The sequence below is a fragment of the Chelmon rostratus genome, chromosome 10 (genome assembly GCF_017976325.1).
Source record: "Chelmon rostratus isolate fCheRos1 chromosome 10, fCheRos1.pri, whole genome shotgun sequence".
Taxonomy (NCBI): Eukaryota; Metazoa; Chordata; class Actinopteri; order Chaetodontiformes; family Chaetodontidae; genus Chelmon; species Chelmon rostratus.
The window spans coordinates 20,631,679-20,646,880 of NC_055667.1; the positions used below are offsets into that span (position 1 = coordinate 20,631,679).

The following is a 15,202-nucleotide window of genomic DNA, read 5'->3' on the forward strand; positions in this document are numbered from 1 at the left end:
CAGACGGCAATTAACACGCATCTGACACTAGCAGTGTGTGAAGTGTAAAGGGGTGAAGTGGACCACACTGTAGTGTAAACTTTCTCACACATGGCACATGATTTGATGATCAGACACACAAACAGGTACATGCAGTGATCAGTAATCAATCGATGAGCAAAGGAGAGCCAGGTAGAATTACAAACCACACAGTCACAAGTTTCTATCAATATGATCTTTTTAAAGACCTTTCCAGCTGTCCAATCACCATATTACTCCTCATATTCCTTATGTAAACCTGATTTAGAAGCTGTAACCATGACAGTGACATATTATCACCTGAAAAAAGTTCATTTGGCGAACTTGTTGGCTGCAGTATTTACAGAGCAGAAAGGCAACATTGTCATACATTTGCTGTCTTATTTGTGTCAACCTGACAAATGCAAGTCCGACATCCACTCTCCTTTTAGCTCTGTTTTGGTCTCCAGCAAATCCTGAGGGAAATATCTGCCTCTTTAGCAGATAAATACTCCGCTGTGCTCACCAGCTAGTTGCTACCTGTTTGGCGCTGAGCAGGTAGCGTGCAGTCAATGTAAGAGCTTTCTTTTGTGCTGAAAAAAGCTGCAGCAGAAAACGACACCAAGAACAAAACAATGAGCGGAAAGATGCTTAAACGTTTTGTAGAACTGGGGGGGAAATGGAGAGCTGAATGGTAGTAATTCCCTGTGGGTTTGTCACTACAAGCAGCCCCCTCTACATTACAAAGTCATTTGATCCAATGCTAATGTAGATAAGAGCAGCTATAAGCAAAATAAAGTCTCATTAAGATTAAAATCTCTTTTTCCCATGAGAGACCTGGCTGAAAAGGCATCATAAGAACATTGTTACAACAATAAAAACAATATACACCATAACTAGGCATGCACACTTAAAGTGTCATAAATGATATATGATTTTCAGCAGAGGGTTCACAGGCAGGAGCAGTTAACATCTGCCAAGTGCCTAAAGTCAGTGCAATTTGTCAGGTAAAGCTCAGTAGATTGAATTCTGCTGCTCTAAATAAATAAAAAGAACATTTCTTTTCTTGGAAGATAATTTTCAATCGAGCCAATGAGTGAATTTCAGACGTTATTTATAGTGATTGAAGAGTCTCGTCCTTTCCCTTCTCCCTCTCCTCCTCCCTGTCAGCCTGTAAATGCCTTTCTATCCGTCTCCCAGCTCTCCTGTCAGTCTGCGTTGTACTCTGTGCTGTAACCACAAAATGTCATAATGATAATCTTTCAAGAAGGTGCGGCATCCACAGCAGCCAAGGTCTCAGCAAATCAACAATACACACCCATAAGCCCACACACCACACATCAGCCAGTGAACTTTTATTTCTGCAGATGTGCCATTATTTCCCACAGATACATTTAAAAAAGAAAAGAAATGTTGCCTAAACTCAGGCTGGAGGCCAAGCCACAGCCATTGCTGGTTAACTGATTAGCTCAGTAATTGCGATGGAAATGCCAGTCTGAGGTTGATATAAAAGTGCAAAGGCACATCCGGGAAATACTAATCAGTCTCCCGGCTGTTCTCCCAGGAGGCTGCTGTTGTTGTTGTGAATGCCACTGCCTCCTGCAACAGCACTTTATCTGTGTGTAGGTCTGTGTTTCTGGATGTGTGTGTGCTGCATGTGAGCGACTAAATGGTGTCTAATCTTACCAGCTAGAAATTAATATCTCCGACTTTCCCAATAGTTTTCCCTCAGACAATAATAAAAACCTTTAATATGAGCAGAGTAAATTTGGGCAGGATGTTCCAGCATATTAAAATAAATGACTCATTATAGCGGTGTCAGAGTAAGACATGTAGAAAGAGCCTTCCCTGCTCTTTACTTTACTATCTCTCGCCGCTTTTTCCTTCAACTCAAAACCTCCTCATTATAACCCTCATTTTTGTTCTAAATAACATGCCTCCAGCTCATTTTCTTGTCGTCTCTCCCCTTCCTTTCTTCCATTTGTCCTTGTCTCGTTCACAGCGAGTTCGGCTCTGCACCGTGTTTCACACCTCCAGTGACTACAGTCTGCATCCTCACCTGTCACTACAACTGCTCCCATCTGTCTCTTCTCACATCGCCCTGCCCTGCATCCATTTCTTCGACCTCGTCACATGCTGAGGCCCCCTCTGTCTGCAAACCATTTTTGTGCCGTTTACACAAGAAGAAGAAAAACAGACATAAAAGCAGGTTCTTCTGAAAGACAGTTAGAGCTGGGTGAAAACACAGCAGCGGCATCGCTTTCCCTCTCTTTGTGTTTGTCTCTGTCAGCGCTCTTTGTACTGTGGCAGGATTATTTGATTGTTTACAGGTTTTAGTGCTTGTCTGCTATCATTCAGCTGTGTTTACAGTGCATGTTCCCTGACAATGCTGGATTATTACGGGGTGCTGCTTGCGTGTGTGTGTGTGTGTCCGTGCGTGCATTCCTGTGCATCTGACTGGATAACCTATTTCAACCACAAAAATGCTCCTAATGTTCCTCCAAAATTCCTGTTACGTCGCCTCATTTTTTCCACTCTGTTACACAATAGCTCATATATTGTGTATCTGCGTGCTACTGCGCTTCATTAAAGCAATATCACATTCTCGCTGAGAGAAATATTAAAATCCAGTGTGTCATGTTTTCATGGCTGCATCGTTAGATCAAATGAAAACGCCTTGCGATTGTGATTCGGTCTGACATGGCAACCGGGGAAACATTCAATCCTGATGTCAATTTAACATAAACTCAAGTGGGTTTAAATTACAGGTGCCTGCATACCATGACAACCCTGTCAAAGATTTTAACCATCCTGATCCATCTTATAAAAACACACTGCATGACCCACAGAGTTGGAAAGAGTACACAGATCCTTTACTGAAGTAAAAGTGCCAATCCAACAATACACAAACACTCCAATACAAGTAAAAGCCCTGCACCCAAAGTCCTGCTTAAGTGCAGAATTATGCTCACCAAATGTACTTAGAAAATCAAACCTAAAAGTGCTGATTAAGCAGAAAAATGGCCCCCGTGACTGATATATCGGGATATGTATCAGGGTGGCACTGCCCCCCTGCCCGCTCTCCCCTAAGCAGCACCCACGGCCATATTAAATTATTGAGCACATATATCACACTAACCTCTGCGACGGCTGCACTGCTTCCCTCTGGCGAGGTGTCAGACTGTGGTGATGATGACGCTTTTGTTTACTTTTCATGTCCTGAAACCTCTCCCCAAACGCCTGAAGGAGTTTTTAGCATATTCAGATGTCATAGCATTGCATAGTAGGAAAATTCAGTGTTTCCTCTTTCCAGTTGCACTTGCCACAGATTTAATTTCACTTTACATGATTTCACATTTGAAAGCAGAGAGCTGAGAAGCTGCTGGAGGCTCCAGGTTAGCTCTGAGAGGTAAGTAACATCCACCATGAAGGCCAAATCACACACTTGCTACCACGGAGTTTCCCTGTCAGGTTTTCCTCCATCTCCATGAATTATTCCAGACAAACCGACACTCTGGAACAATTTTACTTTGTCTGGTGCTAGCAGCTCCACAGCAGCAACAAGGCTTCACAAATTCCCCTTCTGACACAAAACTAGCCAGCCCGACACAGTCTCTGTCAGAATGTGGTCCTGTGAAAGCTGCTTGTTGGGCATCCAAACTGTGCCAAAGAGAGTTAAGGTAGCACATTTGTCAGTGTAACGTTAGCTCATCCAGTTTAGCATGCTTTGAGGCTTGACATTAGCCACTAGCCTGCGAGCTCGTCCTTGCAAACTTACTGAGACACGCAGTTTTGCCTTTAACTTCAACAGAGAAAAAAATAACTGTTCGTCCATTTCTCTTGGAAAGTGCGACTCTACGCAACTACTTCCGCGTTGTTGACAGGCGCCATGATGTGTTCAGTGATATCAGCATCTGCACATGTGATGCATTCAGGGACCACTCGGAAAAATGTGCTATTGACTAATTCATGTTATTTTCCTTACTGATGAAAAAAGTAATTGCTTCTTTTTGTATTTACTAATTGCCTATTTATTTTATACTTTTATCATCTGTTTTTTTATGTGAAATCTTAATCTGAAATCGTAACTATAGCTGTCAGATAAATGTAGTGGATTAAAAAGTTCAACAATATTCCCCTCTGAAATGTAGTAGAATAGAAGTATTAAGTAGCATAAAAGGGAAATACTCAAAGTTGTCCTCAAGTACAGTACAGTGAGTAAACGTAGTTTGTGGCCTTTGTGCCTCCCAGCCAACCTCTGGAAACCCACAGTTAGCCAGATTTGGGGTCAGGCCAGTGCAGAGCATCATTCCTCCTCACTCTCCTCCTCCTAAACTCCATCCAGCAGTCTGAGTCACAGTTAGCTGTTTGCCAGCCTGCCTCCAGCCCACACAGAGCCCGGCCCTCAAGTCACCTGCACTAATCCTCAGGATAAATAAACCATGTGCAGAGCAGTGCAGCCAACCCGGGCTATTTTCAGCCCCGCTGTGGTTCTTTTTTCCCTCCTTCTTCCCCAGTCCGAAATGTCTTCATAAAAAGCGCTTCCCCTCTCAGGCCCGGGCAAATAGAGCGTGCTTGAGCAGCATTACTGATCCGTCTAGAAACCAGCTGGAGTCATGGAGCCGCTGTGTGGCTGTCCGCCCTTTAACAACATGGGATAAGATATCTCAGGGCTTTAAGATGAGCAGATTTGTGTGGGGTTATTAAAATTGGCATTCCAGTTAGAGCTTTGAAAAGAATTATTAGGCCATTAGTATGCTAAATCAACTGGTGATGTTTTAAAGCTCAGTGATCACACAATCAATCTTCCAGTGAAAGCTGATTTTTGTCTCTGGCTCCCTTGTGGCCAAACTGCCCCCCTTCTTTGTTGCATCCTTCTTTCTCTTCCCTGCACTTAATGAAGCTCTAAAATTTCCCCTCTCTCGTCCTAAAAACCCCTCTGTGGGTCAGTTTCTCTGATCTCTGTGGGTTGGATTCCCTAATAGCATGAAAGAAAAGAGTTTTTCTGCAATGAGGAAACAATGTAAGTGATTAAAAAGAGAGAAAAAAATGTATTTCCATCTATATTTTTGCACATTTTCAATTTGCAAATAAAATAGTGAATAGAAATGTACTGTTTCTTATGCTTGGCTGAGGTGGAAAAGTTTGTTTATCACAAAAAAATTCAACTAAGCAAATGGAAACACGATTAGCCAATAAATCTGGACGTACATGAAGCATGTGACTTGAACTTCATCCATCAGCGAAGAGATGAAAAATAGCTGCAGATGAAAATATCAGATCTGTGCGGAGCGATGAGGAGACTGTAACCCTCCTCAGATTATTACATTAGCTCCATCATTTTTTCTACATTTGTTTCCATTGCTCGTTTTAAAGGCGCCTGACTGCAGAACAACTGTTTAACTCGATGCATAACAGTAGTAGGTGGAAACGTGCATTGATTTGAATTTCCTTTGCTGAATTTCTGGGAATTCGGGTTAAGATTTGAATGGAAACTTGGCTGCTGAAGTGTTCTCTGAGTTTGGGTTTTCACAAAAAGTGACATGAGTGAGACTGGAACACTTGTGATGTAACATGGCTTTAAAGTTGTAGGGGTGTTAATATACAAGGGCGTAATCTGCAGGGATGTAAAGGAGGTTAATGTTTATTAAAGTTCCTGCTTTAAAATACGCTCGATAGAGTTTCACTTGAGCTCCCCTGCTGTGTTTGGCAGTTCCACTGCTGACCGAGACTCCCCATTATGAGCCCTGAGTATTCACCTGCTGATCTAGGTAATGTGGTTACTCTGCCCCTAAATCAGGCTTTGGATCGGTCAGCACTAAATACCCCTCGTTCAGCACTGTGGTGTGAATATTAATCTAATCCTCTAAGTGTGTTCATATGTTCAGTGCTGTTGTGGGATGTGGGAATACATTTAAGTGGCTGTTTAAGTGAATTATTGAGTTCTTAATAACTTAAAGTCTGGATTTTTTTCCTTGTTTTTTTGTTTTTTAAAAACCCAGGGCTCCTAAATCTGATGGGAGCAAAGAGAACAAAGGAAAGGGCATAAGAGTGAGGGAGGGAAAGGGAGATAGAGAGAGAGAGGGAGAGAGCACGACATGAAAACATAATGAGGATTGTCATGCCCATGGGGGTTGATGTGAGGAATGCGCTGCGCAGGGGTTGAGACGAAGGAGGAATGCAGAAAATTGTTTAAGAAAGGCGGGAGAGGGGGGAAAGATGAGGATAAACACTGTGACTGAGAGGTGACATAACTTTGCTAGCTCAGCACAGGAGGACGTGACAGGTTCAGGAGCCAGGATGTGTCGAGCAGCTGTGCTGACCCAACAGCCGCTGGGCGGTGTGGGGGGTGGCTGTGCCTCATCTCTGTCGCTTCAGGCCACAAAACCCAGAGGAAATGCAAGCCTAAGTATATTCTTGCCAAGGGAAAGATGGGCAGCCCCCCCGCAGCCTCCTCAGAGCCTGGTTCTTTTCCAGCTCCCAGCATGGCCAGAGTTGTCAAAGGAGTCTGAGCTCATTGTCACCCTCTGGGTTGCTTTTAGAGAGTTCAGGTTGGGCCTGAAGAAAACCACTACTTCAGCTCTACAGCAGTCAAACTTGAAATCAGACAGGAAAGTAGACTGGTTTGCATTTGCAACTGCAATGAAAACATCACAGAGCAGAAATGAAACTGTGTTTGGGATTTCAAGGGAGCACATCGGTGGTTTTGTATGCTTATCCCTAGAGAGTATATTTTACATTACATTTTCTGAAGCATGCCATACACTTCGGATTCCCTACCTCCCAGACAGCCATTGGATTCAGTTCATGCTTACACAGTTTGAAAATCTACTTACTGAAACTTGAAACCTGCTTGAGAAAAGTATTCCATCCCTGCAAATGTTTGGTAACCTTTTTGTATTTATCTATTGTGGTTTTCTTCGGGGAATGTTCATTAGTATGTAATTAAGACAGAGGATTTTATAGCAAACAGGGTCAAACATGCAGAAATGGTCCTTTAAGGGTTGTATAACTGTATTTTTTTTATAAACAGGCTTTCTTAACACATGTACAGCTGCAGAGCTCGCAGATGATAGAAGTGATATAAAATGCAGTGATTCTCATTCTGCCAAGCTGTCTCTTTTCCGAGGCGCAGCATGTTTTAACATTTTGTATACAAAATCTACAAATGCATGTTGCCTTCGTGAGACATGACAGCAGCGATCAGAGTACAGAAATTATGGCACAACTGTCACGACAGCAGTGTGCTGGGGGCTCGCAAACGCACATCTATTCCCCGGGTGGAGCTGTCAAAGCCTGACTTTGACAAACAAAAAAAGAGCCAAGCATCAGACCAAGGGAAGCGCTCGTCAGAGTGGGACTCTCGCTCTGTTCTCCTTTACTGGAGTTCACTGGTGAGTGGGTTTTTAAGTAAGCACAGTGTGCTGTCTACTTCAGAAATACCTCAGAGTCCAATTAGCAGAGATGATTCTCTTCCACTGTTGAGGAGCAGAAGGGGAGCGCTGGGCGCCTTCGATAACTCCGTAATAACTGCCGGAGCCGTTTATCCGTTTCTCATAGTGCTTCCCTGTGTGAAGGAACGCAATAACTTCTCACAGGAGTCTGACTGGCCTTCCTTTTCACTATCTTACAAAATTAAATCAATTGACCAAAGAATATCATGTGAAACGATGAAAAAAACAGCAGCAAAGAGAAAAATGATTCTGCCTCTCTTCCTTTGAAGCTGTAACGAGGTGCGTTAAAACACAAGTTTGACATTTTGGGGATTTGGCTTCCTGGTGGAGAGTTACACGAGAGGATTAATACCACTCGTGTCTGAACAGGAAACATAGAATGAAGCTTCAGCCAAGAGCCAGTTAGCTTAGCTAAATGCTGAATTCGTTTGTACTTTGGTTTTTGTGCAGAATAAACAAACAAGACACTACAACAGTTAATTAGTGAGCTTTAGAGGTGCTAGTAGGCTGAGTTTGTTCTCTTTTTACAGAGCCGGGCGAGCTATTTCCCCCTGTTTTCAGTCTATGTGTGAAGCTTATTTACCGTACAGCGAGTGAGTGATCTAACTCTGTCAGAAAGTGAATAAATGTATTTTCCAAAATGTCGACCTTAGAGCAGCTACAATTCCAACTCTGGATATGTCAAAAACGGGTTTGGGCTGGCAGTCTGAACGAGGCCATTCACATGTGATCCTAAATCAGATACAGATCAGATTTTTTTGCAATACGACCTCGACCTGAACAGTCATGTCTGAAGTCGTGCGAGTTCATGTCACCCACTCGCCTGAACTGCATGTTTTGCCAACAGATGTAGTTAAAAGCAGCCCTTAAATTTGGATGAAAACTGTTTCCGTGAAGCCACATCACGTTCCCACGCTTCTGGCTCCAGCTCCGCATCCATGCACACCTCTGTGCAGAAGTCGCAGCCATTGCTCCACAAAGCGCCATAATTAAAAATTTGGCTCTCTTTCTCCTCGTCCTCGCTAGCATCTGCTCATGAATTTGCTGGCTTCCGCTGCAGGTCCGCTCATAAAACCGTAAACGCTGACTCCCATGTTTGCATCCGTACAGCAGCCTTCTGTGTGTGAAACTTAAAAAATAATGTCAACAGCCAAACAAAATAATCACATCTGAGCAATAAATCAGTGTTGCAGTGTGGATGTAGTTTTATGTTGTTTTTCAGGTGCAGCAGGATAACAACTTAAAAGGTGATGATATGTAAGTTTGTTGTTTTCCGCTGGTCAAAAAAGATTGCAGCTTTGAACATTTAGGAAGAATAGTAGGAAGATGAATAACAGAATGATGACTAACAACTGAGGAGAAATGGCTCAGTTTTTAGTTAACTCAAATTTAAAATCTCTTCTGTGACTAAAAATTCTCTCTGTGGGGCCACTGTTCATCACGCTGGCTTATTATTGAACACTGCCTGAGCAGAGGAGGAGATATTAGCTGCGAAGAAAAATGAGGTGGTACATCTAGAATTCTGTACAGAAGATGACAAGAGCCAGTTAGCTTAGCTAAATGCTGAATTCGTTTGTACTTTGGTTTTTGTGCAGAATAAACAAACAAGACACTACAACAGTTAATTAGTGAGCTTTAGAGGTGCTAGTAGGCTGAGTTTGTTCTCTTTTTACAGAGCCGGGCGAGCTATTTCCCCCTGTTTTCAGTCTATGTGTGAAGCTTATTTACCGTACAGCGAGTGAGTGATCTAACTCTGTCAGAAAGTGAATAAATGTATTTTCCAAAATGTCGACCTTAGAGCAGCTACAATTCCAACTCTGGATATGTCAAAAACGGGTTTGGGCTGGCAGTCTGAACGAGGCCATTCACATGTGATCCTAAATCAGATACAGATCAGATTTTTTTGCAATACGACCTCGACCTGAACAGTCATGTCTGAAGTCGTGCGAGTTCATGTCACCCACTCGCCTGAACTGCATGTTTTGCCAACAGATGTAGTTAAAAGCAGCCCTTAAATTTGGATGAAAACTGTTTCCGTGAAGCCACATCACGTTCCCACGCTTCTGGCTCCAGCTCCGCATCCATGCACACCTCTGTGCAGAAGTCGCAGCCATTGCTCCACAAAGCGCCATAATTAAAAATTTGGCTCTCTTTCTCCTCGTCCTCGCTAGCATCTGCTCATGAATTTGCTGGCTTCCGCTGCTGGTCCGCTCATAAAACCGTAAACGCTGACTCCCATGTTTGCATCCGTACAGCAGCCTTCTGTGTGTGAAACTTAAAAAATAATGTCAACAGCCAAACAAAATAATCACATCTGAGCAATAAATCAGTGTTGCAGTGTGGATGTAGTTTTATGTTGTTTTTCAGGTGCAGCAGGATAACAACTTAAAAGGTGATGATATGTAAGTTTGTTGTTTTCCGCTGGTCAAAAAAGATTGCAGCTTTGAACATTTAGGAAGAATAGTAGGAAGATGAATAACAGAATGATGACTAACAACTGAGGAGAAATGGCTCAGTTTTTAGTTAACTCAAATTTAAAATCTCTTCTGTGACTAAAAATTCTCTCTGTGGGGCCACTGTTCATCACGCTGGCTTATTATTGAACACTGCCTGAGCAGAGGAGGAGATATTAGCTGCGAAGAAAAATGAGGTGGTACATCTAGAATTCTGTACAGAAGATGACAAGGTATTGTCAACTTTCTGTGTGCCATCATTGTAAAAGTCCACCCTCGAGGCATCCTCCAGTTGCTGAATCACTCTTTTGTTTTCCACATAATATGGTTTGAAATGATTTTTTCAAAAGAAGTGATCCTGTCAGTTCAGTTGAGTACTGAATCTGCATTCTTATCACAAACGACCTGAAATAGTTTCTTATCGGCCCCCCTTTTTTTTTCTTTTGATCTTTTCACAAAGAGCAGTCAGTTGGGATATACCTCGTTCCTTATTCATCAAGCACTTTGCAATGAAACAATGAAAAGATTAACAATGCAATGCATCAAAGAGGGTCTTCAAAGGAAGTGCATTTTCCAGTTTTCTGGAGCTGTGCGGTGATGTAGATAACAAAGGGAAGTTGAGAGGAGAGAAATAAAGGCCTTAAACCTCTCCAGGGGAAACACCTCGCTGCTGCCACTATGTTCTGGCCATATGCAATTTCCTGAGCACCGCACAGCTCTTCAAAGAGAAGAGAATTGCTCCATCACAGCAGACGCAGCAGAGGGCTGAGAGGAGGTGGAGGTGGAGGGGCAGTTTAAGAAACAGTCTTGGACTTGTGAGCTACATAAATTATCCATCCCCCTCAAATTAGACAAAAACATGGAAAGGTCAATAAGATGCTTGAGTGGGTGTTAGGAATAAACGCACACAAACCCACACACACCTACTCACGCCCGCACGCACAAAGACACACTCACATGCATACACAAACAAATGCACACACACACACACACACACACACACACACACACTAAACAACTATTTACATGCTTAATATGTGTGCATTTCGTATTCGAGAGCTGAAATGAATTATTGAGGCAGCACTAACTAAAATGTTTGGAAGCTTGTGCTCACAACCAGAAGGCTGTCTCGAATCAAACAGGGAAAAGTCATGATGCAATGTTTGGGTTTGGAAGAAGGGCACTCTGCTCAGCCAACAACTACTGCATCATTAAAGTGCCACAGAGCAGCAATCTTCACCTCTCAGTTCAAGGGACCGTTGGGCTGGGGAATTTAATATTTTCTCCTCTCCTTCTGAGGACAACAAACTCATTAAGGGTCTTGCTGTGTGGTGCAGTTTGACAGCGGGTTGAAAGGTGATCTTGGCTCCCGTAATCTTAATAAACCTTTCTCAGGGCAGACATTTTGACTTGTCATTGTGGGAACAACTCATTAACGATGGCTCCGCTCTATTCAAGTGTCCCATTCAGTTGCCCTGAAACTGGATCGGCTAAATGGAATTCAGCCATCATTAAAACTTTTATTTATTTACATTTCTATGTGTTCAAAGGCACCAAAAAACACATTTAAATTCTCTGTAGACGGATGACTGCTAATCTACAGGTTGCAATGTATGTATTTATAAAGGTCCTAATTAATAAATATTTGTTATCTGATAAGAAATAATAAGAAATGGCACAATACTAAATATGTGCACTGAGCTGACTTCTTCTCTCCTGATTCTGATAACATAAAATCTGTGTAATGCTGCTTCGCTGTTATGCGTGGAGCTCATTGGGAGGAAATAAGATATAAAATACAGACAAAATATGACTTTGCTGATCTCTAAAGGGAAATTACCATTTTACAGCAGTACAAGAAACAGAAGAAGAAGATAAAGCCCTATGTAAAACAATTAATGCAACGCAATAAGAAATGAAATGACATTCAAAAGATAAATGTACTGTATACATCACAACACACATGCATGTACATGATTCGTGCCAGTGTATTAGCTACACCCTGAAGCAGTCAAATACACACAGTCCTACAATAAGGCATGAAGGTTATAATATGTAGTTTCAATAAATAATGCACTGAAACTGTTTTGGAAAGGTGCTGATTCAACTTTATGATCATTTCGGAGGATGCTGTTTGTGGTGCTGTTGAACAGTACTGGATTATACTGACAGGTGTGTGTATTATTTAGGCAACCCTAACTGATAGAAATGGAGGTGGACAAAATAATAGGCACCTGAGTATATATGTGCAGAAGTAACGTGTGTACTCGGCGTAGAGGTGTAAATTATGAATCACTTGCTGACTCAAACTGTTTCATTTAGTTCAGTCCAAAGGTTCAAAGTCAGTGGTTGTGCAGGTCACTTGCTTGCCTCCCCCTTAGCATCAAAGAAAGGACAAAAAGCTCTAAAAAAAAAAAAAGTGAATCCGCTACGTACTGCAGTAAGTGAACGCACCACCGCCATGATGCTGAGTGCTGATCCTGGTGGTCTTCAGTTCAGTTCAATACCAAACCAGGCCTTTACAGGCCCTGTCTACGAGTTTGAGCTATCAAACTTGATAGCTCGGCAGCCAGATACAGTATATGTGACAATTATTACTTTCGATTGTTTCTGTGGTTCTTAGTCTTTTAATGAGGAAGTAATAATGAACCTCAGCTGTACTGACAGCGGCGCTCTCACCTGCCGGCGCTCCACTGCTTAAAGCTGCTGATTCTCTCGGTGACAACAGTGACTCAGTATAATAAGCTCACTTTGAAGATTTGACGTTAAAGATTCATTCGCATATACAGTACATGTACTGAGCACCTCCACTCCACAGGGCTCATTAAGATGAGTTGGAATTATTCTTGCATGCAGTAAGTTAACATGACGCTGCACCGCACCACACATAACTACAAGAAGCACCGTAGAAGGAGGACATCAGAGACTAAAGGTGACACAGTACTGTGGTGGCTCTGTAGTATAGACAGGTGTCTGACCATGCATAGCTCCAAAAATTACCCTTAATTTAATTCTAAATTTAAAGAGCAGCCATTGCAAATAAATCAGAGTTGCAATTTGTTAGTGGAGACATCTAGTAATTGTGGTAATCTAGTCTAATATCACTACGTCAAACTGCATGCAGAAACATAAAAAAGGAGTCCAGTAGTATTCCCTTCACAGGGAGAAGAGTTGGAAAAATAGTAAAATTGCCACTCACTATCACTTCAAAGCTACTTCAGAGCAGCTGCTGCATTAAGTGGCAGCATGTAGAGCTCCTCTTTGGTGTCATTGCGTATGAATGCGTGTATTAATGTTCCCCCGCCAAAAATAAATCTCTTAGGCCACCACATATGAGCTTGAGCCAAATCTCCTGGTTCTAATCAAGTTGGTGCAGCAAAGTTCGCACACATGTTGAAATGTTACCGATCACTTAATGGACAAAATGTACAAGAGGATGTACAACTTCTTCCTCAGATGTCCACTGAAGATAAACTGCATTCCTCTTGAGGGGGCGAAAAAAAACCTACCATTAAACTTGATCTAATCTGTTTAGTGAGCCCGCTGTGAGGAATGATCAATGCTCAGCTCCAAATTAAAATTGTTGCCAGTGACCATTGGCAACAGCGTCTGGGTGCACCAGCAGCAACAGCAGGGTTTTATGGCAGAGACATTATAGCAGGGGAGCCCTGCTTTTTGCTGCAGGGGAAACTCACTTGAGCCTCAGACACACAAATATAATGTCAGTGAACTGTTTAAACACATTTCCTTGACCAGCTCCACTGTGTTAAACCACACCTCTTCTACATAAGGGTTTCATTTGAGAGGATGCTGCCTCTTCCTTGTTTTTTAAAGTAGAAAATGATCACAATACAAAGATGAGAAGGTAGATGTAAACATTTACACAGAGCTGCGGGGATTCAGCTAAATAAATAAAAAGCTCAAAACTGTGTTTGATCATAAATTTTAAGAAGGGCTTCTCGGCACAGATTCGAGGCATATTTTACACACAGACTGATCTCTACGCACCCCAACCTTATCGTCACAAAACAAGAAAACGGAAAATCAGTAGAAGCGGAAGTCTGAGTTTGCATTATAAATGCTTGCCTGTGCTTCTGGGAATAAAAGTCAGACACATTCACACAACAACTGTGTACTGTGACAAATGTTCACCAGGGAAGGCTTCAGTTCAAACCAGCAGCAGAAAAAAGAAACACAACAGACATCCGGAGGTCAGAAACCGACGTCTTCAGTTCACTCAGAGGTTCAGTCTGTCTTGGCTGTGGGGGGTTTATCATTCTTTAACTCTCTATAAATAGATAATCCTATGATTTATTTTACAGTGTGTGTTGACTGCACTCTGCTATGCATACACCAAATAAAATGCACTGCATGCTTTAAAAAGTACATTCATTTTAAAGGATGAGGCTGGTGATATCCTGTATTTTTCTTATTGTAAAAAACGAACAATACTTCCCCAACTACCCAAAGTAATTTGTTCATGCTGATGATGTAAACAGGTCACAAAACTATATATATATATTTTTAAAGGCATAGATTTCCTAAAACATCCGAGCACTTTAAGTTTTTGCAAACGTTAATCAAATAGCATTAGGTAGTGCATTTGTTGGGGATTATTTACAGCGTTGGATTTGCTGCCTCAGTGAGTATTTATGGTGGCAGTGTACGCGGGATTGACTCTGGGGTTCATTGATGTGTTTTTAAAATCAATCTACAGTTAAAATTAAGGTTTGCTAATAAATTAGCACATAGCCTACATTATATGCATGTTGTGTGCTTATGTGGTCAAAATTGCAAATTACTGCAAAGAAAAATAGGTTTTATTAATTCTTCTGCAGTGATAAAAATACTTTAATGTTCTCCAGGGGGCACAAATTTGTTTATTTCAATGTGTGCACACCTGATATAGCTTGTCATATCACCTCAATTCCAATGGTCACGCAGGCATTCAACCAGCTGGTGGTCCCAGAGGTACGCAATGATTACTTCCTGTTTTGATTCTGGTCATTTGCATCACAACTAATGAAATGTATGAAAGAGACACAGCTAATGCAAGCTAGTCCCTGTCTTTACTGTAATGTGGGATGAACGCAACAAAGCTGTTGATGGCCAACATACAAAAGGTACAGTTTAGTGGGAATCAGCTAACATGAGCAAGACAGCTCGGGCATATATTTCTCATGAACTGGCAACACACACAGCCAGCAGCGTATTTACCTACTGACCCAGTAAACCCAAACGACTGGATTTATAGCAAACGGAGTCACAACACCCCCTGAAGAAAATTTTGATTTGTGA

At 42.0% G+C, this 15,202-nt stretch overlaps 1 protein-coding gene across 1 annotated transcript in view; it reads right to left on the minus strand.

Moving 5' to 3' along the window:
• The window catches only part of LOC121612844 (acid-sensing ion channel 1-like), a 48,315-nt gene that overhangs the window by 26,855 nt on the left and 6,258 nt on the right, over positions 1-15,202 (minus strand). The window lies entirely within an intron of this gene.